The following is a 27,633-nucleotide window of genomic DNA, read 5'->3' as shown; positions in this document are numbered from 1 at the left end:
AAGGCAAAGTTTTCTCATGCTTTGTTGATTTCAAAAAGCTTGAGACTCAATTTGACATGAGGGCCTGCTATACAAACTGATGTAAAGTGGTGAAGGGGGAAAGACATATGACATTATCAAATCCATGTAAACAAACAACAAGTGTGCCGTTATAATTGGCAATAAATGCACACATTTCTTTCCACAGGGCCAGGGGGTGAGACTCAGATGCAAAATAAGCTGCACCCTCTTCAACATACAAATCAACGAATTGGCGAGGGCACTAGAACAGTCTGCAGCACTCAGTCACACCCTGCTAGAATATGAAGTGAAATGTCTACTGTTTGCTGATGATCTGGTGCTTCTGTCCTCAACCAAGGAGGGACTACAGCAGCATCTAGATCTTCTGCATAGGTTCTCTCAGATCTGGGCCCTGAAGGGTAAATCTCAGTAAAACAAAAATAATGGTGTTCCAAAAAAGGTCCAGTTGCCAGGACCACAAATACAAATTCCATCTGGACACCGTTACCCTAGAGGACACAAAAAAACTATACAGCAGTACCAGTCAAAAGTTTGGACACACCTACTCATTCCAGGGTTTTTCCTAATTTTTCCTATTTTTTACATTGTACAATAATAGTGAAGACATCAACACTATGAAATAACACATATGGAACCATGTAGTAACCAAACAGTGTTAAACAAATCCAAATATATTTTAGATCCTTCAAAGTAGCCACCCTTTGCCTTGATGACAGCTTTGCACACCCTTGGCATTCTCTCAAAAAGTGAGAAAGAGGGAAAGTGTGTGGTGTTCCTTTCAACTCTATAGTGGCATCCAGTCTAAGACAACTCCACATTTTCACCTAATTCTCTCATTCCGAAAATTAACCACATACTGTAGAGGGAAAACATTAGTTCACACATAGTAGTTAGTTCATTAGCTAGTTAACATTTCACACAGATTGCCAGGGTCCAGTAAGCAACTAACGCGTTATAACTTGAGGAACGGCAAGGAGTCGTATACCAGTTAATACAATAGCAAATTGGTTAAGTTACTAACATTAGCTCATCTGATGTTGTAACGTTAACTAGCTAACGTTAGCTGTCTGATTTTATTAGCCAGCTGATTTTCACATCATGAACTCAATTATTTGATCAGTTAAGTTGGCTAATGTTGCTCAACATTTCTCTTGCTAGCTAACAGAGAATTTGATCCACCTAGCAAGATACTTAACAATGCTAACAATACTTGTTCCACCACACTTTCTCCCTCACCTCAAACTTTCTAAATGCCAGTTGTTTTTCAGTTACAGCTCATGAAGTACGCTTCATCACCTTCTCACCCTGTCTCTGTGGTCAGGCTTCTCACCTACTTTACCTCTTCATTATTGTTCAGGGTATGAATTATTAACTAGCAAAGTGCTATTCCACTCTCCACTCTTTCCAGAGAGCGCGATGATGCGGTATCAAGCAAATTGCTTGTCTCTTCTCTCTTCAGTCGTGTGCTGCATTCTGTTCTTATGTGAATGATTGGCTGATCCTTGGATATAGCCAGGATTGCTCCAAACACGCATCACTCTATTGCATAAAACCAGTATTGAGCCAAAGCCCCCCCTCCCCTCTCCCACACCTCATCGGATGGTCACCTAGTTTGGATTCAAAATGACGAATTTGTCCGAAAAGCGCGTTTGCATCCCTGAGAAGAGCCCCCTAAGCGAGCTCGTCCTTGGGCTCTGTTCACAAACCCAAACAGACCACACAGAGTCCCAGGACAGCAACACAATTAGACCCAACCAAATCATGAGAAAACAAAAAGATAATTACTTTACACATTGGAAAGAATTTACAAATCAACAGAGCAAACTAGAATGATATTTGGCCCTAAACAGAGAGTACACAGTGGCAGAATAGCTGACCACTGTGTCTGACCCAAAATTAAGGAAAAATTTGACAATGTGGACTCAGTGACCAAGCCTTGCTATTGAGAAAGGACACTGAAGGCAGACCTGGCTCTCAAGAGAAGACAGGCTATGTGCACACTGCCCACAAAATGAGGTGAAAACTGAGCTGCACTTTCTAACCTCTAGACAAATGTTTGACCATATTAGAGAGACATATTTCCCTCAGATTACACAGACCCACAAGGAATTGGAAACTCCCATATCTATTGGGTGAAACACCACAGTGTGCAATCACAGCAGCAAGATTTGAGACCTGTTGCCACAAAAAAGGCCAACCAGTAAAGAACAAACACCACTATAAATACAACCTATACATCTAGTTAAAAAAATACTTTTTACAAGGATTAAATGTGAGGAATTGTGAAAAACTGAGTTTAAGTGTATGTAAACTTCCGACTTCAACTGTGTTAGCTAAATATATGTAAACTCAGTTTTTCACAATTCCTGACATTTAATCCTAGTACAAATTCCCTGTTTTAGGTCAGTTAGGATCACCACTTTTTTAAGAATTTGAAATGTCAGAATAATAGTAGAGAAAATTGTTTATTTCAGCTTATACTTCTTTCATCACATTCCCAGTGGTTCAGAAGTTTACATACACTCAATTAGAATTTAGTAGCATTGCCATTAAATTGTTCAACTTGGGTCAAACGTTTCAGGTAGCCTTCCAAAAGCTTCCCACAATAAGTTGGGTGAATTTTGGCCCATTCCTCCTGACAGAGCTGGTGTAACTGAGTCAGGTTATTAGGCCTCCTTGCTCGCACACGCTTTTCCAGTTATGACCACAAATCTTCTATAGGATTGTGGTCAGGGCTTTGTGATGGCCACCAATACCTTGACTTTGTTGTCTTTAACCTGATGTGCCTATATGTTCCCAAGCGGGAACTAGACTATCCAATAATAATAATAATAATATGCATATATTAGCAATTTAGGACAGATTTTTATGCAGTTCATTGTGGGCACGCAATTCATCCAAAGGGGAAATACCGCCCCCTATCCTTAACAAGTTGCGATTTTGCCACAACTTTGGAAGTATGGTGGGGTCATAGTCCATCTGGGAGACCGATTTGCGACCAAGCTTTAACTTCCTGACTGATGTCTTGAGATGTTGCTTCAATATATCCTCACAATTTTCCTATCTCATGAAGCCATCTATTTTGTGAAGTGCACCAACCCCTCCTGCAGCAAAGCACCCACACAACATGATGCTGCCACCCCTGTGCTTCACGGTTCGGATGGTGTTCTTCGCCTTGCAAGCGTCCCCCTTTTTCCTCCAAACATAACGATGGTCATTATGGCCAAACAGTTCTATTTTTGTTTCATCAGACCAGAGGAAATTTCTCCAAAAAGTACGATGTTTGTCCTCATGTGCAGTTGCAAACCGTAGTCTGGCTTTTTATGGCGGTTTTGGAGCAGTGGCTTCTTCCTTGCTGAGCAGCCTTCCAGGTTATGTCGACATAGGACTTGTTTTACTATGGATATAGATACTTTTGTATCTGATTCTTCCAGCATCTTCACAAGGTCCTTTGCTGTTGTTCTGGGATTGATTTGCACTTTTCGCACCAAAGTACGTTCATCTCCAGGAGACAGAACGCATCTCCTTCCTGAGCAGTATGAAGGCTGCATGGTCCCATGGTGTTTATACTTGCATACTATTGTTTGCACAGATGAACATGGTACCTTCAGGTGTTTGGATTTTGCTCCCAAGGATCAACCAGACTTGTGGAGGTCTACAATTTGTTTTCTGACATCTTGTTAGATTTCTTTTGATTTTCCCATGATGTCAAGCAAAGAGGCACTTTGAAGATAGGCCTTGAAATACATCCACAGGTACACACCCAATTGACTCAAATGATGTCAATTAGACTATCGGAAGCTTCTAAAGCCATGACATCATTTTCTGGAATTTTCCAAGCTGTTTAAAGGCACAGTCAACTTAGTGTATATAAACTTCTGACCCACTGGAATTGTGATACAGTGAATTATAAGTGAAATAATCTGTCTGTAAACAATTGTTGGAAAAATTACTTGTCTCATGCACAAAGTAGATGTCCTAACCGACTTGCCAAAACTATTGTTTGTTAACAAGAAATTGGTGGAGTGATTGAAAAACAAGTTTTAATGACTCCAACCTAAGTGTATGTAAACTTCCGACTTCAACGGTATTTATTTATTGTCCTTTTTGTACTTAACCATTTGCACATTATTACAACACCATACATACACATAATATGAGACATCTTTATTATTTTTGAACCTTTGTGAGTGTAATGTTCACTGTTAATTATTTATTGTTTATTTCACTTTTGTTCATCTATTTCACTTGCTTTGGCAATGTAAACGTATGTTTCCCATGCCAATAAAGCACCTTAAATTGAAATTTAAATGAGACAGAGAGACAGACAGAGAGAGTGAGACAGACAGACACAGAGAGAGAAAAAGATAGGAGTTAGAGTGATCGAGAGGGAGATAAAGAGAGAACGAGTGATCAAGAGAGAGACTTTGTCTTTCTTTAATGATACATCCTCACTTCATTAAAACCTCATCACCCCGCTCCTTTTAAAATCAAATATCCCCTGTGCTGCATACTCACCTTGCTCTCTACCCCACGATACAAAACATCACAATAACCAAAACCTAACCACTGTTACAACCGTATATCCAACCTATCTTCCCCAGCTATTACAGACTAAAGGTCAACCGATTATTGTTTTTCAAAGCCGATACCGATTATTGGAGGACCAAAAAAAGACGATACAGATTAATCAGCCGATTAATTATATTTATTTGTAATAATGACAATTACAACAATACTGAATGAACACTTTTATTTGAATGTAATATAATACATCAATAAAATCAAATTAGCCTCAAATAACTAATGAAACATTTTTAATTTGGTTTAAATAATGCAAAAACAAAGTGTTGTAGAAGAAAGTAAAAGTGCAATATGTACCATGATAAAAAGCTAACGTTTAAGTTCCTTGCTCAGAACATGAGAACATATGAAAGCTGGTGGTTCCTTTTAACATGTTAGGTTGTAGTTATTATAGGAATTATATGACTATTTCTCTCTATACCATTTGTATTTCATATACCTTTGACTATTGGATGTTCTTATAGGCGCTATAGTATTGCCAGTGTAACAGTATAGCTTCCGTCCCTCTCTTCCCCCCCTAACTGGGCTCAAACCAGGGACACATAGACAACAGCCACTCTCAAAGCATCGTTACCCATCGCTTCACAAAAGCAGCAGCCCTTGCAGAGCAAGGGGAACAACTACTTCAAGGTCTCAGAGCGAGTGACGTCACCGATTGAAACGCTATTAGCGCACACACCACTAACTAGCTAGCCATTTCACATTGGTTACACCAGCCTAATCCCGGGAGTTGATAGGCTTTTAATCATAAATAGCTCAATGCTTGAAGCACAGCGAAGAGCTGCTGGCAAATGCACGAAATTGCTGTTTGAATGAATGCTTACGAGCCTGCTGCTGCCTACCACCGCTCACTCAGACTGCTCTATCATATATCAAATCATAGACTTAATTATAACATAAAAACACACAGAAATACGAGCCTTAGGTCATTAATATGGTCAAATCTGGACACTATCATTTCGAAAACAAAACGTTTATTCTTTCAGTGAAATACGGAACCGTTCCGTATTTTATCTAACAGGTGACATCCCTAAGTCTAAATATTGCTGTTACATTGCACAACCTTCAATGTTATGTCATAATTATGTACAATTCTGGCAAATGAATTACGGTCTTTGTTAGGAAGAAATGGTCTTCACACAGTTCGCAACGAGCCAGGCGGCCCAAACTGCTGCATATACCCTGACTCTGGAAAGCAAGAGAAGTGACACAATTTCCCTAGTTAAAATAAATTCATGTTACCAGGCAATATTAGCTAAATATGCAGGTTTAAAAATATATACTTGTGTATTGATTTTAAAGAAAGGCATTGATGTTTATGGTTAGGTACACATTGGTGCAACGACTGCTTTTTTCACGAATGCGCTTCTTAAATCACTCGTTTGGCGAAGTAGGCTGTGATTCGATGGTTATATTAACAGGCACCGCATCGATTATATGCAACACAGGATAAGCTAGATAAACTAGTAATATCATCAACCATGTGTAGTTAACTAGTGATTATGTAAAGATTAGTTTTTTATAAGATAAGCTAAATGCTAGCTAGCAACTTACCTTGGCTTCTTGCTGCACTCGCGCAACAGGTAGTCAGCCTGCAACGCAGTCTCCTCGTGGATTGCAATGTAATCGGCCACAATCCGTGTCCAAAAATGCAGATAACCAATTGTTATGAAATCTTGAAAATGGTCCTAATTAATCATCCATTACGATTAATCGGTCGACCTCCAATACAGACGGCCTCCCCGACACATATATAGAACTCAAATTCCACCCTAAGGCGCGCAGAGACCATCCCATTAAATAATAGTAAAGGGTACGTTATCCCCCAAACTTTGACCCTGTTCCTCCGTGTTGGCCAAACAGCCAACATTGCCTGAACAAACAGAAAATTCAATAACACACATTTGGCCTTTTCCTTATTTACCTGTACTGTACTCCATTATAAACATCCCCACAGTAAACTCCACCCCCAACCTCTCATACAGACATTCCAACAGAGACATTAATGGCATTAACCTGGGGCACACAGAAAACACATGATGCACAGTTTCACTCATGACACAGAAAGGACACCCCTGTCCGACTCCCGGGTAGACCCGTACCAACCAGCTATTAGTGGCCAGGGCTCCATGTATTTTATTTTATTTATTTTACCTTTATTTAACCAGGCAAGTCAGTTAAGAACAAATTCTTATTTTCAATGACGGCCTGGGAACAGTGGGTTAACTGCCTGTTCAGAACGACCTTGTCAGTTTGGGGGTTTGAACTCGCAACCTTCCGGTTACTAGTCCAACGCTCTAACCACTAGGCTACCCTGCCGCCCCAACCCTCCACTGGAGGTCCCCTGATCTCTTTGGTACTGGGAGATCCCAGAGGGATATCTCCAGCAGCCTAAGATACTGCATTTATGGAACGCAGCTGGCATGCCCAGGAAGTGTTTGAGAGCTGTACAAGTTCAGCTGATGCTATTCCAAGTTTGGACTGAGCTTCTTTGAACTTGTGGTGGTTAACTAGGGATGTACTGAAAAACGAATACACGTTCCCCAAGAAACTGAAAAACTCAGCAGCTTCCGGAATAGCCCTGCAAGTATGACACAACACCAAATTAAGCTCATGAGCATAGCAATGTCCATAAATTGCCTCCGGATGCAGCACTCTGAAATGTGCTTGCACACCTCCTTTGGACCCACTCATGACAGATGCACCATCATAGGTCTGTGCAACGCACTTTAGATCTGATATCCCTCTCCCTGCTGATGCAACTCATTTGCTATCGATTGGGCTTCAAGTGACTTGATTTCTGCTAGTGCTAGTAAACGCTCCTTAACTGTCCCCTCTGTCACATACCTAATACACAGAGCCAACTGTTCAGAATGCCCATCCCTTGCCCATCCCATCTGCCATAATGGCATACATTCTAGACTTTGACATCTCAGAGACCATGGTGTCCATAATCTCTTGAGCACAGCATTCGATCATGTCCTTCTGAGATTCTGGAGAGAGATACGTCGCATTTGATGGAGTATTGTACCTTTGCAGACAAGGGTCAAACTCCTTCAAAAGCTCCATGCATTCAAGAAAGTTCCCTCTATTTGTGCTTTCAATAGATTCATCATTGGCACGGAAAGAGTCCCTATCTTCCTAACATTGACCTCAACAATTCTCCTTGGATACTCCCTTCTCTCTGCAATATCACTATTATGGGCAGATGTTAAAATTTGAGCAATGTTCCCATGACTGTTAGTTTCCTGGTAGCTTTGCCATGCCACAACACTGTATCTGTCTGTGCCAATTCATGTTTACCGAAGATAAACAGCTTTTTCCAATTTTCGCAGCCATTACGGACAAAATAATCAAATGTAATGTTTTTGCCAGAAAGTCAACTTGGAAAGCAGAAATATGTGTTTTTGTGGACAGGGTACTGTCCCCAATTGTATTTCTGTGGGTAGCTATTCAGCTTCAATTGTCTGGGCCCAGTGTCTTTGTCACCCAAATCGCTCTCATTTCTGGAAGGTGTTGCTGCAGTGGCTTGATTACTTTCTTTCTCTGGATTGGTTTGTTGTCCTTCTCTCTCTGGATCAGTTTGTTGTCCCTCTCTCTCTGGATTGGTTTGTTGTCCTTCTCTCTCTGGATCTGTTTGTTTTTCCTCCCTGTCTGGATCTGTTTGTTGTCCCTCTCTCTTTGGATCTGTTTGTTGTCCCTCTCTCTCTGGATTGGTTTGTTGTCCTTCTCTCTCTGGATTGGTTTGTTGTCCTCTCTCTGGATTGGTTTGTTGTCGCTCTCTCTCTGGATTGGTTTGTTGTCCTTCTCTCTCTGGATCTGTTTGTTGGCCCTCTCTCTCTGGATTGGTTTGTTGTCCCTCTCTCTCTGGATTGGTTTGTTGTCCCTCTCTCTCTGGATTGGTTTGCTGTCCTTCTCTCTCTGGATCTGTTTGTTGTCCCTCTCTCTCTGGATTGGTTTGTTGTCCCTCTCTCTCTGGATCTGTTTGTTGTCCCTCTCTCTCTGGATTGGTTTGTTGTCCCTCTCTCTCTGGATCTGTTTGTTGTCCCTCTCTCTCTGGATCTGTTTGTTGTCCCTCTCTCTCTGGATTGGTTTGTTGTCCCTCTCTCTCTGGATTGGTTTGTTGTCCCTCTCTCTCTGGATCTGTTTGTTGTCCCTCTCTCTCTGAATCTGTTTGTTGTCCCTCTCTCTCTGGATTGGTTTGTTGTCCCTCTCTCTCTGGATTGGTTTGTTGTCCCTCTCTCTCTGGATTGGTTTGTTGTCCCTCTCTCTCTGGATTGGTTTGCTGTCCTTCTCTCTCTGGATCTGTTCGCTGTTCCTCTTTCTCTGGGGATGCTTGCTCTCTCTCACTTGTACAGCTCGCATGTTGATATCTGCCTTGCATAGAAGCCTCTCTTGCTGCATGACCCTTTAAGACATCATGAGCATCATTTATTTATGCCTCACAAAAGTGAGACATATGCTGTCATATGCTGTACAAATTTAACTGAAAGCTTAAACATCTACTTGCTTTTTATATCACTAACCTTCATCAGACATTCTCCCGCAGCCCTGTCAGCCTCCAGCTTTTTTCCCTCATTCTTGTCTGCTGTGTTTTGACATGTATTGCTATTAAACTCATATTTACAATAACTCAAGGCTTAATAGGTGATTAATCCGTTTTTATTTTTGTTTGAACTGGTAAAATCTTAATTTCTCACCGGATTGGCCTTCGGCAGAGCTGCTGGCACTGCCTCTCTTGAAGAATTTCTGTATATCCATCTAACATTAGTCATTAGCTAGCCTACAGCTGAGAAATTGAGGATAATACAATGACAGTGTGATCATTGTCACCTTTTCCACACATGACCTACTGATAATTGTTTTGCAATGGTCTACTGAATGAAAGCAATTGAGTGTGAAAAGATATGTGCATGATGTTATGTCATCTGTCTCATTTATAGCCTGGCACAGATAGCAAAACTACATTAAATACAACGTTAATTAGATCGCCACATAATTTATAGACCAAGCGACATCCCTGCCACCATCCATAGCATTACTAGACCCAACCTCAGCTACACCACCATCCATAGCATGCCTAAACCCAGCCTCATCTACACCACCATCTATAGCATGACTAGGCCCAGCCTCTGCTGCCTGCGTCTCATGCCCCCCTGCACATTGACCTCGATTTCCCCCACTGGCGCTTGTACCCCCAGCTACCTTATGTACAGCCTTGATGTGTGGGCACGCAAAGCTCTTATGCCCCAAATCGCCACACTCAAGCACCGTATACCATCTGTGCTGGCAAACCCTGCATAGAGCCCCTCCCCATGCCTCACTTTAAAATGCACATTTAACGGTTGCACATTGTTATTCAGAAACATGAACACTTGCCTCTGGAACTAAACAATATGCTTAACGGCATCTGCCTGAAAACCTGCCGACAGTACACGAAACCCGCTAGCAAACTTACCAAACCGATTCACCTCTTTCTGGATTTGATGATCCGTAATAAACGGAGGCAGATTCTCAACTACCACCCTTTTCGAAGGAGTCGAAAGATGAGAAATCGGCACCAACACATTCCTTACAAATACTCCACTAGCAATCAGCTTACCCACCAAATTCACTCTTTTCATGAACACAACCACAACTTTGTTCATTCTGGATGTGAAATGTATAAATTCAGTTCCTACCTGTTTGCTGACCATGAGCAGAATCTCCTCCATCTTAACTCCATTCTCAGGAACACACCTGAATTCATGCCCTATTAACAGCGTCTCCTCTGCGCTAGGCTGTGAATCCATCGCACACAGCACACTTTCCAAACCCCAGGAAACTTAAACTCTGTCCTCTTCCTCCTTAACTTTGAAAACAAACAGTGGGTACCACTAAACTAACAGTGTGATGACCCTCCACCATAGAAAATCAACATTTTAAGAAATGACCAAGGAAAGAATCAAGAAAATAAGTAAGGACAGATCCATTCACATGGCCTCTCAACTACACACCCAGCATACACTGGGAAGAGAGAGAGATCAAGAGTGAGAGCAGGAAAGAGAGGAAAGAGAGACAGTACGAGGAAGAGAGACTGATGAAAATATAGAAAGGTAAACAATACCTTGGGGTCTTGGAGCAGTGTCAGTAGTCCTCCTATGCAGGGGGAAGGTATAAACACTGATTGGAGGTCAGTGGAAGGGGTCATTTAGGATATCACTTCCTCATCAGCTGGACAGCAGGCTCCACCACTCCAAACCTTTACTGGCCAAGCAGGTCTTTCAAACAACAACAGAACCACACACAGTCACCTCCTAGATTGTTCAAATAAAATAAAATGTTATTTGTCACATGCGCCGAATATAACAGGTGTAGACTTTACAGAGAAAAATGCTTACTTATGAGCCCTTTCCCAGCAATGCAGAGTTAAAAAGTAAAACTATTCGGTAATAAAAATAGAAAATAGTAACACAATAAATAACAATAACGAGGCTATATACAAGGAGTACCAGTACCAGATAATATTTACATGTCGGTAGGGGTTAAAGTGTCTAGGCAATCAGGATAGATTTTTGCTGTTGTCATTTATATTTATTTATTTGACCCCTTTTTCTCCCTAATTCCGTGATATCCAATTTCGATCTAATTACAATCTTGTCTCATTGCTGCAACTCCCCAATGGGCTCGGGAGAGGCGAAGGTCGAGTCATGCATCCTCCGAAACATGACCCGCCAAGCCACGCTTCGTAACCCGGAAGCCAGCTGCACCAATGTGTTGGAGGAAACACTGTTCAACTGACGACTCAAGTCAGCCTGTAGATGCCCGGCCTGCCACAAGGAGTTGCTAGAGCGCAATGAGCCAAATCAAGCCCCCCCAGCCAAACACTCCCCTAACCCAAATGGCGCTGAGCCCATTGTGAGCTGCCCCATTGGAAGGTCACAGCCGGTTGTGACACAGCCTGGAATCGAATCCCAGGCTGTAGTGATGCCACAAACCCTGAAACCTGTTTGTTGTTCATTTTTAACTGTCAAATTAGAAGCCCTGTCCAGCATTACAATCGGTATTATACGCAAATAACTTGCCGAGAGCAATCAGAATTGCCAGGCAATACCAACTCCAATTATAAAATGCCAATATCCTTAAAGTAATAAGATAAATGATAAATTAATTTCAAATTCTAAGGAGTAGAGAAAGCAAAAAGGGGTAGAGAAACCAATTAGAGTAAGGGATATTAGTTATGGCTTATAACAGTGACAGGTAGCCTTTGAAACTATGTGAGGGTATACCTGTATTTTGTGGAAGAGGTGACTGATGCCCCCCTGTGCCACCAGGGAATCTCTGCCGGCGCTGCAGTGTGTGGTCTGGTGTAGGCAGCGAGCAAGGCCAGGTGGATGGGGATGGCCTGGGTCCTTGTTGTGCCAATCCTCATACAGCTTCAGCAAGACAGGCATAACCCTTGGCTACAGCGGTCCTGACATTGGCCTCTGAGACAGAAATCAGTTTTAATGTCAACAAAGAAGTAGTTATATATTTTGTATTTGTATATTACTATGGATCCAAATTAGCTGCTGCCAAGGCAATTAGGGAAAGTGAAAAGACCTCTGGTGGCATGTCTTGTGGGGTATGCATGAGCTGTGTGCTAGTTGTTTAAATGGACAGCTAGCTGCATTCAACATGTCAATAATTCTCACAAATACAAGTACTGTAGTGAGGAAGTCAATCTCTCCTCTACTTTGCGCCATGAGAGATTGACATGCTAATGTTAATGTTAGCTCGCCGTGTACATTTAAGGGCCAGCCAGGATGCTCTGTTCTGTGACAATTGTAATTTGCCTATGTCCCACATTGTGGCACTTGACCATATGACTGGACAGTAGTCCAGATACAGGTACCAAGTCAATGTGCGGGGGTGCAGGTTAGTCAAGGTAATTTGCACAATTTGTTAATTTGTTAAAATGTTTGGGGTCACTTAGAAATGTCCTTATTTTTGAAAGAAAAACACATTTTTTGTCCATTAAAATAACATCAAATTGATCAGAAATGCAGTGTAGACATTGTTAATGTTGTAAATGACTATTGTAGCTGGAAATGGCTGATTTATTATGGAATATCCACATAAGCGTACAGAGGCCCATTATCAGCAACCATCACTCCTGTGTTTCAATGGCATGTTGGGTTAGCTAATCCAAGTTTATCATTTTAAAAGGCACATTGATCATTAGAAAGCCCTTTTGCATTTATGTTAGCACTGTTGTCCTGATTAAAGAAGCAATACATCTGGCCTTTAGACTAGTTGAGTATCTGGAGCATCAGCATTTGTGGGTTCGATTACAGGCTCAAAATGGCCAGAAACAAATAACTTTCTTCTGAAACTTGTCAGTCCATTCTTGTTCTGAGAAATGAGGCTATTCCATGCGAAAAATTGCCAAGAAACTGAAGATGTCATACAACGCTGTGCCTTTTAAAATTATAAACTTGGATTAGCTAACACAACGTGCTATTGGAACACAGGAGTGATGGTTGCTGATAATGGGCCTCTGTACGCCTATGTAGATATTCCATAAAAAAATCTGCAGATTCTAGCTACAATAGTCAATTACAACATTACCAATGTCTACACTGTACTTCTGATCAACTTGATGTTATTTTTTTAATGGACAAAATGTTTTGCTTTTCTTTCAAAAACAAGGACATTTCTAAGTGACCCCAAACTTTTGAGTGGTAGTGTAGTAGAGGGCCGATTTTAAGTTTTCATAATAATCGGAAATCGGTATTTTGGAAACTGATTTGGCCATTTTTTAAATATATTTTTTCACACCTTAATTTAATCTTTATTTAACTAGGCAAGTCAGTTAAGAACACATTCTTTTTTTAAATGACGGCCTAGGAACGGTGGGTTAACTACCTCGGTCAGGGGCAGAACGGCAGATGTTCACCTTGTCAGCTCGGGTAATCCAGTCTTGCAACCTTACAGTTAATAACCTGTTGCGACTCTGGGGGCAGTATTTTCATTTTTGGAAAAATAACGTTCCCGTTTTAAACGGGATATTTTGTCAGGACAAGATGCTAGAATATGCATATAATTGACAGCTTTGGATAGAAAACACTAACATTTTCAAAACTGTAAAGATATTGTCTGTGAGTATAACAAAACTGATGTTGCAGGCGAAAGCCTGAGAAAAATCCAATCCGGAAGTGCCCCAGGTTTTGAAAGCGCTGCGTTCCAATGAGTCCCTATTCAGCTGTGAATGTGCCATCAACGAGCTTACGCTTTCTACGTATTCCCCAAGGTGTCTACAGCAGTGTGACGTAGTTTTACGCATTTTTGTTGAAGAATAGCCGTAGGTGGCCACATTGCGTAAGTGGTCACATGGTGGATCCAAGAGAGAGTCTCGCGTAAAATACAGAGGTAGCCATTACTCCAATCGGTCCTACTGAAAAACGAATTGTCCTGACGGATATATTATCGAATAGATAATAGAAAAACACCTTGAGGATTGATTATAAACAACGTTTGCCATGTTTCTGTCAATATTATGGAGCTAATTTGGAATATTTTTTGTCGTTTTCGTGACTGCAATTTCTGGGCGATTTCTCAGCCAAACGTGAAGAACAAACGGAGCTATTTTGCCTAAAAAAATTATATTTTGGAAAAAAATGAACTACCTGGGAACTACCTGGGAGAATTGTGAGTGAAAACATCCGAAGTTCATCAAAGGTAAACAATTTTATTTGATTGCTTTTCTGATTTGTGACAAGGTTGCCTGCTGCTAACAAGGCATAATGCTATGCTAGGCTATCGATAAACTTACACAAATGCTTGTCTAGCTTTGGCTCTAAAGCATATTTTGAAAAATGACAGGGTGATTAACAAAAGGCTAAGCTGTGTCTCAATATATTTCATTTGTGATTTTCATGAATAGGAATATTTTCTAGGGATATTTATTTCCGTTGCGTTATGCTAATTAGTGTCAGGCGGTGATTACGCTCACGGATCCGGGATGTGGAGTCACAAGAACTAGTCCAACACTATAACCACCTGCCTCTCGTTGCACTCCACAAGGAGACTGCCTGTTACGCAATGCAGTAAACCAAGGTAAGTTGGTAGCTAGCATTAAACTTATCTTATAAAAAACAATAAATCAATCATAATCACTAGTTAACTACACATGGTTGATGATATTACTAGTTTATGTAGCGTGTCCTGCGTTGCATATAATCTGACTGAGCATACAAGCATACAAGTATCTGACTGAGCGGAGGTAGGCAGCAGCAGGCTCGTAAGCATTCATTCAAGCAGCACTTTGGTGCGTTTTGACAGCAGCTCTTCGTTGTGCGTTAAGCATTGCAGTGTTTATGACTTCAAGCCTATCAACTTCCGAGATGAGGCTGGTGTAACCGAGGTGAAATGGCTAGCTACTTAGCGGGGTGCGCGCTAATAGCGTTTCAAATGTCACTCGCTCTGAGACTTGGAGTGGTTGTTCCCCTTGCTCTGCATGGGTAACGCTGCTTCGAGGGTGGCTGTTGTCGATGTGTTCCTGGTTCGAGCCCAGGGAGGAGCGAGGAGAGGGACGGAAGCTATACTGTTACACTGGCAATACTAAAGTGCCTATAAGAACATCCAATAGTCAAAGGTTAATGAAATACAAATGGTATAGAGGGAAATAGTCCCATAATTCCTATAATAACTACAAGCTAAAACTTCTTACCTTGGAATATTGAAGAATCATGTTAAAAGGAACCACCAGCTTTCACATGTTCTCAACTTAAACGGTACATATTGCACTTTTACTGTCTTCTCCAACACTTTGTTTTTGCATTATTTATACTAAATTGAACATGTTTCATTATTTATTTGAGGCTAAATTGATTTTATTGATGTATTATATTAAGGTAAAAATAAGTGCTCATTCAGTATTGTTGTAATTGTCATTATTACAAATACATTTTAAAAATCAGCCGATTAATCTGTATCGGCTTTTTTGGTCCTCCAATAATCGGTATCGGCATTGAAAAATCACAATCGGTCGACCTCTATAGTGTATGTAGGGGTAAAGGGAATATGCATAGATAATAAACAGCAAGTTTCAGCAGGGTAAAAACAAAAAGGAGGGGGACTCAATGTAAATAGTCTGCTTGCCGTGCGGTAGCAGAGAGAACTGTCTATGACTTGGGTGACTGGATTCTCAGACAATTTTGTGGGCCTTCCTCTGACACAGCCTAGTATATAGGTCCTGGATGGCAGGAGGCTTGGCCCCAGTGATGTACTGGGCCATATGCACTACCATCTGTAGAGTCTTATGGTCAGATGCAGAGCAGTTGCCAAACCAGGCGGTGATGCAAACAGTCAGGATGACCTTGATGGTGCAGCTGTAGAGCCTATTGAGGATCTAGGGACCCATGCCAAATCTTTTCAGTCTCCTAAGGGGGAAAACGCGTTGTCGTGCCCTCTTCACGACTGTCTTGTTGTGTTTGGACCATGATAGTTTGTTGGTGATGTGGACAAAAAGGAATTTGAAACTCTCGACCTGATCCAGTACAACCCCATCAATGTGAATGGGGGCGTGTTTGGCCATGTGTCGTGGATGAACAGTGAGTATAGAAGGGGACTAAGCACACACCCCTGAGGGGCCCGCGTGTTGGGGATCAGCGTGGCAGATGTGTTGTTGCTTACCTTTACCACCTGGGGGCGGCCCGTCAGGAAGTCCAGGATCCAGTTGTAGAGGGGGGTGTTTAGTCCCAGGGTCCTTAGCTTAGTTTTGAGCTTTGTGGGCAATATGGCTTTGAACGCTGAGCTGTAGTCAATGAACAGTTTTCTCACATAGGAGTTCCTTTTGTTCAGGTGGGAAAGGGCAGTGTGGAGTGTAATTGCGATTGCGTCTTCTGTGGACCTGTTGGGGCGGTATGCGAATTGGAGTGGGTCTAGGGTTTCTGGGATGATGGTGTTGATGTGAGCCATGACCAGCCTTTCAAAGCACTTCATGGCTACTGACGTGAACGCTACGGGACGATAGTCATTTCAGCAGGTTACCTTCGCTTTCTTGGGCACAGGGACTATGGTGGTCTGCTTGAAACATGTAGGTATTAAAGACTCGGTCAGGGAGAGGTTGAAAATGTGATTTAGTTGAGGTTTATGGTTTATTGAATGATTTGTCCCAAATACAATGCTCTTCATTTTTGAAATATTTATCTAGCGTATTTCTTGCCACACATTCTGAAACTGACGTCAGCTCTTCATGTTGCAGTGATTTCAATTGCTGTGTTAGCTGACGTATAGTGTTGAGTCATCAGCATACATAGACACACAGGCTTTACTCAGTGCCAGGTCATTAGTGAAGATTTAAAAAAGTAAGGGGCCTAGACAGCTGCCCTGGGGAATGCCTGATATAGCAGGGCATGGCTAAAGCAGTCCTGATATTGGCCTCTGAAAATAAGAGAGAAATGTAGAGGTTTTAATGTCCACGAAGTAGTTGTTACAATATATAGCCGTGCTATATTATTTATTTATTGAGCCACTAGGTTTAGCAATGATTCCTTGGCCTATTTATCAAGCCCATTGCAGTGATGTCAAGGATCTTGAGCCAATGATCAATGACTGTTATTACTTTGACAAGGATAGCTACCTTTTCTTGGAAAATGTAAAATATTGCATTGTACACAGCATGAGATGTCAAGGCCGGAAAAATATACACTATAACATTCAGTTGACATGTGCAAATGTATCTGCAGGGTAAGCTTTTATCACAGCTCTCTAGACACAGAAAAGCTTTTCTATCAGGTTTAATAGCAGTAGAAACACTCAAACATCCTCATTTCCAGCTCACTGAAAGACAACAGAATGAAATAAACTTGGAAATGTGAAGGACTTTCTCCTGTTGGCATCACTTTATCTACCTCTCTGAACTCTATTTCTCGTCAATGATAATTTGGCAAGGCCTAACTGAAGCCAAAACATAGTATCCATCATATGTCCAGCAGAGAGCTAAGGCTTGAGTGCTAAATTGTTTAAAGTATTTATTCACATTTAACCGTTGCATCAATTTAAATATTAGCAACCACCTTAGTGTCAAAGAAAAAAGCGTGTTGTATTTGCATTAGTTCCTTGTCTGTTTACTCTCTGGGTCTGGGTAAATGTTTACTTCAAGCAGCTGTATTAGCTATTCATTTTAAAATTGATCCTGGCTGGCGCTTTCTTTTTCTCCATGTTATGCTTCACTGTGCATTTTATTAGAAAAATGTAATAAGAGCGTGCATCATTTTGGCACTGAGAGGCCAAATAAACAATGCTATAATGAAATGAAATAAAAACATGCGGCATTTGGTTATAATAATGACGAAGATGTGGAATGCAGGAAGACTGATCCAATGGCTATGAGATGAGAAACTCAATGAGATGATGGCAGTTTGTGTTATAACACATGCAGGCTCCGTGATGATACCATTGTGCAGAACAATTGTGTGTATCAAAAGAACTTCAGAAGAATACGGTAAGAAGGGCTTTAGGTCAACTGGTATGATAACGGAGGTCTAGAGAGTGCTGCAACATCTACATAATTGAAGGAGGAATATGAGTTTAAAGGGACTGTATAAAAATGCCCTGGCTTTGTTTAGTTAGCTAGGTATAGACATAAGCCTAACTAGGTCTACTATCCACAATGGCCATGAACCTCATTACCATGCAGTGAAGGGGAGGACGATGTACACACTCCCATTGACACAGCTTGCTGATATTATAACATAATGCATCCTTGTATCTGATGATGAAGCTGGGGCCTGGCCAATACCCACGCCAGAGCCAGAGCTACACTCTGCTGCTGATAGAGAATCTATAGAGCCACTGCAGTAGTGCACAGAGCAAGCGTAGTGTTGTGAAGGTCAGCCTAACATGTGTACTGCATTGTATGTTGGACTGGGGCAGCATGGGAAGTGATGAAGTGTATCTCCCCAGTCTGACAGATGATCACAGGAGATGGAGTGTAGAGTGAGTATAGAAAGAAATGAGTAAGGACTTGGGATTATCTCACTAGTGCAAGAGCTCCCCTCTCCCCCGCCCTCTGTCTCTCTCTCTCTCCCACACACACTCTCTCCCCTACATCTCAGCATAAGGTCCATGGGTTCTTAGAGCTCCAGCCCTCTGCAAAGCGCAAACACAGCTTTCTAAAAAATAAGTGACTGCAATGGGTTTGATCACTCTCCCACAGGACTGGAGATCAATTTGTTGGGAGCAGGTATGTAGGTAATGCATACTACACAGGTGATGCATACTAATCCACATTAATCCAAAAATAACCACAGGGGCAGATATGTTTGTATGTAATCGATCTGAAAATCATAGAAAGTTTAATTGTTTTAATACTTTAGGATTTTTTATTTTGTATTCCTATGGAGATATGGATTGAGAAACGGTGTCATGACAGCAGCCCAGAAATAACGCATCAACACAGAGTGGATGCAGCTCAAGCCTAGTTTAACCAGCTAAACATTGGTAATTCAGCATGAAAATATGATCCATCTGCAATCTTCCTTTTCACATTTCATGTCATCTTTGTAGCTGTCGTCTGAGCAGCTTTACAGAAACATCATCTAGCCTTCAACATCTAAATGTGTTCGACTGAAATAAAATGCACAACTATCTGATCGTCAAGGAAAAACCTGTTGAATTGTTCAATGGTTATTAACTACCTCTGACTCACATCCCCCTGAAAGAACAGGAAAACAGGACCGTAAAAAAATAACATCACAAAGGGTAATAAAGCTCCCTGAAGACTGCAAAGACAAAGAGCAGTGACTGCGCTGGAAACTGCTGCTGAATGTAAGATAATTTATTGCACAATCACCACCTAGGTGCACATCTTAAAATAGGCTTCAGAGAGAAGCAGGATCCTAATGTTATTTATAAGCAGAATCATTTAGCAAGCAACTGCAGTGCATCAACAGGTGCAGAGCCTGCATACACAAAAGAGAGAGCTGAGGGGCTGAGTGAGCTGAGGGGCTGGCTGAGTGAGGCACAGTGTCACACTGCCACCTACAGGTAGACTAGAACCCTGCTGCCTGGCTGTTATAAGAGAGGATGTCTCCTCTCAGAGCTGAGAGCATGACTGCAACCTCTCCCTGGCAGATTAATAGCTGAGCTTGTGTGTTTTCATGCCTTTACGCATTTTGAATGCCAAGAGAAAACAGTAATTTGATTTTGTTGGAGAGAAAAAAAGGATTCCCCCTGACGATAAAAGGAAATAACAGTTCTGTTAAAGTACACAGGGACCTATATTAAAGTGATATTTACTACAATATCAATAGCTAATATGGATTGTGTTCTGAGCACATATATTGTGAGAGAGATGTGATATTAAATCATTGTCTGACAAGTTGTAAAGTTGTGGAGAAGCTCAGTGTAATTATATTATACTGAGTATGATTGTGTTCCAACTGAGTGAATCCGACTGGGAAGAAGCTGTTAGAAATAGAAGTGCTGCAAGAAAATAAGTCAATTAAACCACTTCGTAAAGATGATCACTCTGAGTAAAAACACAGACATGGGGATTGGATCTGCATTATAAACATCCAAGAAGATGTTAGCTAAGTACAAATGAAAAATACTTAATTTAAATCCCAATAGTATTGCTTGTCATATATGCGTATTTCACCATTGCCTACACTAGCAAAATTGCTACAACTGCTCATTACTGTTACAATTTACCCACTGGCTTGTAATAGACTTGATAAAATGACCACCTTTGACCAGTTAATTAAGGGGATTGATGTCAAGAGAACAGATTAATTGTACAGTCAAAACAAAGCCTGTGGCACTGACCATCCAACACATAATAAGGGCTGGGGTCGAGGCCATCCAACACACAATAAATCAAGTCAAATTTGATTTGTCACATGCGCCAAATACAACAGGAGTAGTAGACCTTACTGTAAAATGCTTACTTACAAGACCTTAACCAACAATGCAGTTCAAGAAATATAGTTAATAAAATATTTACTAAATAAACTAAAGTAAAAAAAACGAAAATCTAATCAATCAAAAAGTAACACAAGAAATGGACATAACAATACGGAGGTTATATACAGGGGGTACCGGTACCGAGTCAATGTGCGGCGGTACAGGTTAGTCGAGGTCATTTGTAAAGTGACATAGATAATAAAAAGCGTGTAGCAGCAGTGTAAAAACAAAGGGGAGGGGGGGATCAATGTAAATATTCCGGGTGGCCATTTGATTAGTTTAGTTGTTCAGCAGTCTTATGGCTTGGGGGTAGAAGCTGTTAAGTAGCCTTTTGGTCCTCGACTTGGCATTTCAGAAGAGTCTTGATAGTTTTAGGGCCTTCCTCTGATACCGCCTGGTATAGGGATCCTGGATGTCAGGAAGCTTGGCCCCAGTGATGTACTGGGCAGTACGCACTACTCTCTGTTGCACCTTACGGTCAGATCCCGAGCAGTTGCCATACCAGGCAGTGATGCTCTGTCGATGTTAATGGGGTTGTGTTTGGCCCTCTTTTTCCTATAGTCCACAATCAGCTTCTTTAATAAGGGCTGGTGTTAAGGCTATCCAACACATAATAAGACCTGCAGTCCAGGCTACCCAACCAGAGGAGGCTCCTCAAAAGAGGAAAGGGAGAACTCTCCTGCTCACTGAATTTCATGAAAATAAAAATAGTGAAACATTAAAAATCTAAACTAATTTATTTATCAAGCCCTTTTTACATCAGCAGATGTCACAAAGTGCTTATATAGAAACCCATCTGAAAACCCCAAACAGCAACCAATGCAGAGGTCGAAGCGTGGTGGCTAGGAAAAACTCCTTAGAAAGGCAGGAACCTAGAAAGAAACCTAGAGAGGAACCAGGCTCTGAGTGGTGGCCAGTCCTCTTCTGGTTGTGCCAAGTGGAGATTATAAGAGTACATGGCCATTAAGGCCAGATCATTCTTCAAGCTGTTCAACTGTTTATAGATGACCAGCAGGGTCAAATAATAATCACAGTGGTTGTAGAGGATGCAACAGGTCAGCACCTCAGGAGTTCCCATTTTGAAATAAAACTATAATAAATATCTTCACGTCACCAATAATTGGATTAAAACACATTGTTTTGCAATGAAAATCTACAGTAACCTCAACAGCACTCTCTATGGTAGCACCATGGTGTAGCCGGAGGACAGCTATTTTCCATCCTCCTCTGGGTACATTGACTTCAATACAAAACCTGGGAGGCTCATGGTTCTCACCCCTTTCCATAAACTTACACAGTAATTATGATGACTTCTGGAGGATGTCCTCCAACCTACCTCCTGAGGCATGAACGGACATTGTCGGGTGTTGTCCACCCAATCAAATGATAAGAGAATACATCTAGTATTGAAAGCATAAGCTACAGCTAGCTAGCACTGCAATGCATAAAATGCATTGAGTAGTTGACTCAAAGAGAGAAACAAAAGAGTTTAACCATTTTGAACAAATTGACATCTTCTAATATTAAGGACAAGAATCAGCGAGAGCTAGCTATTTTTTGTTTAAAAAAAATAACTTTCACTTACTAATGAAGTTATCTAATTTAGCCTACCCAAACACCTAGCTCAAACAGAGAGGAATGCTATTTATGTTAGCTACTGTGCCTGGCTAAGGCTATCCAACACTGGAACTCTTTCAAGTTAAAGTAATCTTTTGGTTTTATTAATTTATTGCCACCGGGGCCCACCAGTGTAATTGCTCAACTGCTTGCTGTACTCTGTACTGGGTGACAGTAGTGGGTTTACTAACGCGTTAGCTACTAGAACTATGTTGACTATGACGTTAGCTAATATTGTGACAACGATGTAGGCTATGTGTAGCGGTTATGATGTGAAGGTTTGGCTTGGAGAGGTTTTTTCGCCTGGTCACAGACAGCTGTTGTGTTGTGCACTGAAGTCCAAAAGCAAAGGGAAAAGGTGAGAGGAGGAGAGCGCATAGATGTGAGAAGGAATTATACAAGCAAAGTGATTGTTGTTTGAATGTGGCTGCTATGAAAGTGAACTGTGTGTGCAGGTGATCAGCAGTATATTCATTCAGACGATTCTGTTGTAAAATGTTTCTTAAATGGAAGCAAACGAAACGGAGAAAGACCTACCTACCTGAATTTGTCCAATAGAAAGTCTCATTTTGGACTAATGATTACCCCCTAGTCAGCCAGATGCAGGCAAGAGTGTGCAAGGCGGTATTGAATGTGTAACCAACATTAATACAATTTGTCTCTCGACCTGTGTTATATACTTTCATTCAAGGCTAGATTGTAGCAACCTCATGATGGGTATAGGGAAAATTCTAGTGTCATAATAGCCTAAAACTATCTATGTTACATTGAACTGTGTGGATGGAATATGAATGACAGTCATCCAATATGCTGTAATAGAATACATACATATACATACATACATATATATATATATATATATACTGTATTTATTATATATACAATATATCACAAAAGTGAGTACACCCCTCACATTTTTGTAAATATTTGAATATATATTTTCATGTGACAACACTGACGAAATGACACTTTGCTACAATGTAAAGTAGTGAGTGTACAGCTTGTATAACAGTGTAAATTTGCTGTCCCCTCAAAATAACTCAACACACAGCCATTAATGTCTAAACCACTGGCAACAAAAGTGAGTACACCCCTAAGTGAAAATGTCCAAATTGGGCCCAAAGTGTCAATATTTTGTGTGGCCACCATCATTTTCCAGCACTGCCTTAACCCTCTTGGGCATGGAGTTCACCAGAGCTTCACAGGTTGCCACTGGAGTCCTCCTCCATGACGACAAAACAGAGCTGGTGGATGTTAGAGATCTTGCACACCTCCACCTTCCGTTTGAGGATGCCCCACAGATGCTCAATAGGGTTTAGGTCTGGAGACATGCTTGGCCAGTCCATCACCTTTACCCTCAGCTTCTTTAACAAGGCAGTGGTCGTCTTGGAGGTGTGTTTGGGGTCGTTATCATGTTGGAATACTGCCCTGAGGCCCAGTCTCCGAAGGGAGGGGATCATGCTCTGCTTCAGTATGTCACAGTACATGTTGGCATTCATGGTTCCCTCAATGAACTGTAGCTCCCCAGTGCCGGCAGCACTCATGCTGCCCCAGACCATGACACTCCCACCACCATGCTTGACTGTAGGCAAGACACACTTGTCTTTGTACTCCTGAAATGGTTGCCGCCACACACGCTTGACACCATCTGAACCAAATAAGTTTATCTTGGTCTCATCAGCCCACTGGACATGGTTCCAGTAATCCATGTCCTTAGTCTGCTTGTCTTCAGCAAACTGTTTGTGGTCTTTCTTGTGCATCATTTTTAGAAGAGGCTTCCTTCTGGGACGACAGCCATGCAGACCAATTTGATGCAGTGTACGGCGTATGGTCTGAGCACTGGCAGGCTGACCCCTCACCCCTTCAACCTCTGCAGCAATGCTGGCAGCACTCATACATCTATTTCCCAAAGACCACCTCTGGATGTGACGCTGAGCACGTGCACTCAACCTCTTTGGCCGACCATGGCGAGGCCTGTTCTGAGTGGAACCTGTCCAGTTAAACCGCTCTATGGTCTTGGCTATCGTGTTGCAGCTCAGTTTCAGGGTCTTATAGCCCAGGCCACCTTTATGTAGAGCAATAATTATTTTTTTCAGAACCTCAGAGAGTTCTTTGCCATGAGGTGCCATGTTGAACTTCCGGTGACCAGTTAGTATGAGGGAGTGTGAGACAGATGACACCAAATTTAACACACCTGCTCCCCATTCACACCCATATTTACAAAAATGTGAGTGGTGTACTCACTTTTGTGATATACTGTATATACAGTGGGGATAACAAGTATTTGATACTTTGATATTTAAAAAAAAATGAAATTATATTTTTCCATCATTGTCTTTTGATGAAAACATGTTCTATCATAGTAGCTCAAAATTGATCAGAAATTACTACTCTGCTTTGCTCTTTGCAATTTTGTTCTTCCTCCTCCTTGTACCCATATTTTGACAGTTCTGTACCCTGCATCTCACAAACTTGTCCTTTGTCTCTGTGATACTATAAGTATTGTTCTTTATTGATATGAACCTGCAAGCAGTCAGTACTGTTAATACATGGAAAGCACAATGTTCAGGCCATACAATTTGTCCATTGTACCGTATATAGCCTACAATGCACAGTACTACAGTATACAATACTAAAAGGGACAAAAATCAAAGTAGTAAACATGTGATCAATGTGCTTCTTCTTGTCTTTGGGCTGGGTCAGGCCAGATTACTTCGTTGACATCACAAGCAATATTGTCCCTCCTGAGGCAACGGGGGAAGAAGCCTCTTAAGTACCGTATCCAGCCCTGACATCATTCCTCACCTATATCACCACAGGCTAAATCCATGGCTTGCAGCAAATTTACTCTGATGTAGGGTTGTCTATCATACACTTTCCATCTCCAAGAGGAGAAAAACTCCTCAATCGGATTCAGTAAAGGCGAGTATGGAGGGAGGTACAAGTTCATAAACTGCCCATTGATGTTAAACCATTCCCTTACCTGAGCAGCTCGGTGGAAACTGACATTGTCCCACACTATCACATAGGTGGGAATGGGATTCTCATTTAGCTCTTGAACCTGCTGCTCTTGAACCTGCTGCTCAAATAAAGTATATCTTAGATTGGCAATAAATCTTAGAAGGTGCTGGGTGTTATATGGCCCGAGTGTAACATGGTGATGTAGAACACCATGGTTGCTGATAGCAGCACACAGATTGTGACATTGCCACCTCGTTGACCAGGGACTTCAACAATGGCCCGCTGTCCAATCATGTTTCTGCCTCTCCTTCTCTTTTGTTAGATTGAAGCCTGCTTCATCAACAAAGATGAACTCATGGGATCTGTCCAAGGATTCCAAGTCAAATATTGTCTGTGTAGAAATACAACATACTGTATGTAGGATTTTGTAAGTCGTACAGAGACAGTGCTATACTGCAGAGTACAATTAGGCTTCTGATTCACATACATTGTATGTACTGAAGAGTAATGTCATTCACATAGTATGTGTTAGTACTGTAGACAATCTGGATTACATTAAATGTTCCTGAATGTACACTTACTTGCATATACTGAGCTCGTAGTTCTTTCACCCTTGGTGAGTTGCTCTCAAAAGGTACTCTGTGTACTTGTTTCATTCGCATCCTGTTACGATGGAGGACACGGTCAATTGTGTAAATGCTCACACTGTTGATTCCCTGGAAGTGTGTGTTGTCTTGTATCACTCGTTCCTGGATTTCTCTGAGTCGTATTGCATTATCTTGAAGGACCATGCCAACTATAACGGCCTCTTGCTCCCGAGTGAATATAGCTGTCCCTCCACCTGCATGTGGCAGCCTTGCAATTCTACAAAAAAGTAGTTGTGCAGTTACAAAACATATTCATGCAGTACAATACATACAGTGATTAATTTTACAAATGTCTATTGAAACAGCTGCATATAGTGTAGTACAGTATATTTGCAATTACAAAAATATAGTAGTATCTTGTACCTGTTCTCTTCTCTTAATGTCCTTACTATGGTGAACACAGAAAATCGGCTCAAATTGGGTTGCACTCTTAAGTCCTGCTTCCCTCATTGTCAGTCCATGGACAAGAACATGGTCTATAACTGTTGCTCGGATTTCATCAGATATTTACACTCTTTGTCATCCTCTTCATCATCTTCATCATCTTCTTCCTCTTTCTTGCCCTCCTCCTCGTCGCCCACCTCGCATACGCACTCCTCTCACATTGTTTATTCTATCCATTCTCAGACTTTCTCCTTCCCACCTTCAACAGCCTGTTTGCTCTCTGAACTGACTTATATTGGTTGTGTCGCATCATTTGAAACAGGTTAAATCAATTTTGAGTGGTTGTGTCCAATCAATGACATGTCTTCTCTATTTGTTTTGATTGTTGCCACTTGTGTTTACCGTGTGCATTAGAGTGCATAATGTGTTTTCAGAATGAGAATGTGTTTAGTGTTTTGCTGAAAAGTCTAAGTGAGATCTGCAAATTGTGTTTTACCATGTGAAATGGTTTAAGGTATTGACAACTGTCACACCCTGACCATAGTTTGCTTTGTATGTTTCTATGTTTTGGTTGGTCAGGGTGTGATCTGAGTGGGCATTCTATGTTGGATGTCTTGTTTGTCTATTTCTATGCCTGGCCTGATATGGTTCTCAATCAGAGGCAGGTGTTAACATTTACATTTAAGTCATTTAGCAGACGCTCTTATCCAGAGCGACTTACAAGTTAAGTCATTGTCTCTGATTGGGAACCATATTTAGGTAGCCTGGGTTTCACTGTGTGTTTGTGGATGATTGTTCCTGTCTCTGTGTTTTGCACCAGATAGGGCTGTTTTAGGTTTTCACACGTTTGTTGTTTTGTTAGTTTATTCGTGTACAGTTTCTTTATTAAAGTACAATGAATAACAACCACGCTGCATTTTGGTCCGACCTCTACTTCACCTAAAGAAAACCGTTACAACAACAGACTGCATAATTAGCTAAATGAGTCCAGGCAACTGAGAACATTGTTCAGCCAATGGGTTTTAGTGTTTTAGCAATTGAGAAAAACTGTAATGATTGTGATATGAGAGAACTGAGGATGGAACAACAACATTGTAGCTACTCGACAATACTAACTTTAATGACCGAGTGAAAAGAAGGAAGCCTGTACAGAATACAAATATTCCAAAACATGCATCCTGTTTGCACTTAAGTAATACTGCAAAATAATTGGAAAATAAATATGTTTTTTGTCCTGAATACAAATCATTATGTTTGGAGCAAATCAAACACAACACATCACTGAGTACCACTCTTCATGTTTTCAAGCATGGTAGTGGCTGCATCATGTTATGGGTATGCTTGTCATTGTGAAGGACTAAGGAGTATTTTTTTAGGATAAATAGAAACAGAATACATCTATAAGCACAGGTTAAAATCCTAGAGGAAAACCTGGTGTGCTTTTCAACATACACTGGGAGACAAATTCACCTTTCAGCAGGACAATAAC

The 27,633-nt window shown here is 41.2% G+C and overlaps 1 long non-coding RNA gene across 1 annotated transcript; it reads right to left on the bottom strand.

The window, feature by feature from the left end:
• Positions 1-24,665: 24,665 nt before the first annotated feature.
• On the bottom strand, positions 24,666-26,629 carry LOC123991953. Its single transcript, XR_006831053.1, has 3 exons — positions 26,124-26,629; positions 25,695-25,977; positions 24,666-25,504 (listed from the first exon to the last, which is right to left on the bottom strand). It is a non-coding gene; the product is annotated as an uncharacterized LOC123991953 (long non-coding RNA).
• Between the last annotated feature and the right edge of the window lie 1,004 nt (positions 26,630-27,633).

Source organism: Oncorhynchus gorbuscha, linkage group LG02 (genome assembly GCF_021184085.1).
Source record: "Oncorhynchus gorbuscha isolate QuinsamMale2020 ecotype Even-year linkage group LG02, OgorEven_v1.0, whole genome shotgun sequence".
Lineage (NCBI taxonomy): Eukaryota > Metazoa > Chordata > Actinopteri > Salmoniformes > Salmonidae > Oncorhynchus > Oncorhynchus gorbuscha.
The sequence above is the reverse complement of the archived record's forward strand: the minus strand, read 5'-3'. Positions and strand labels throughout refer to the sequence as shown.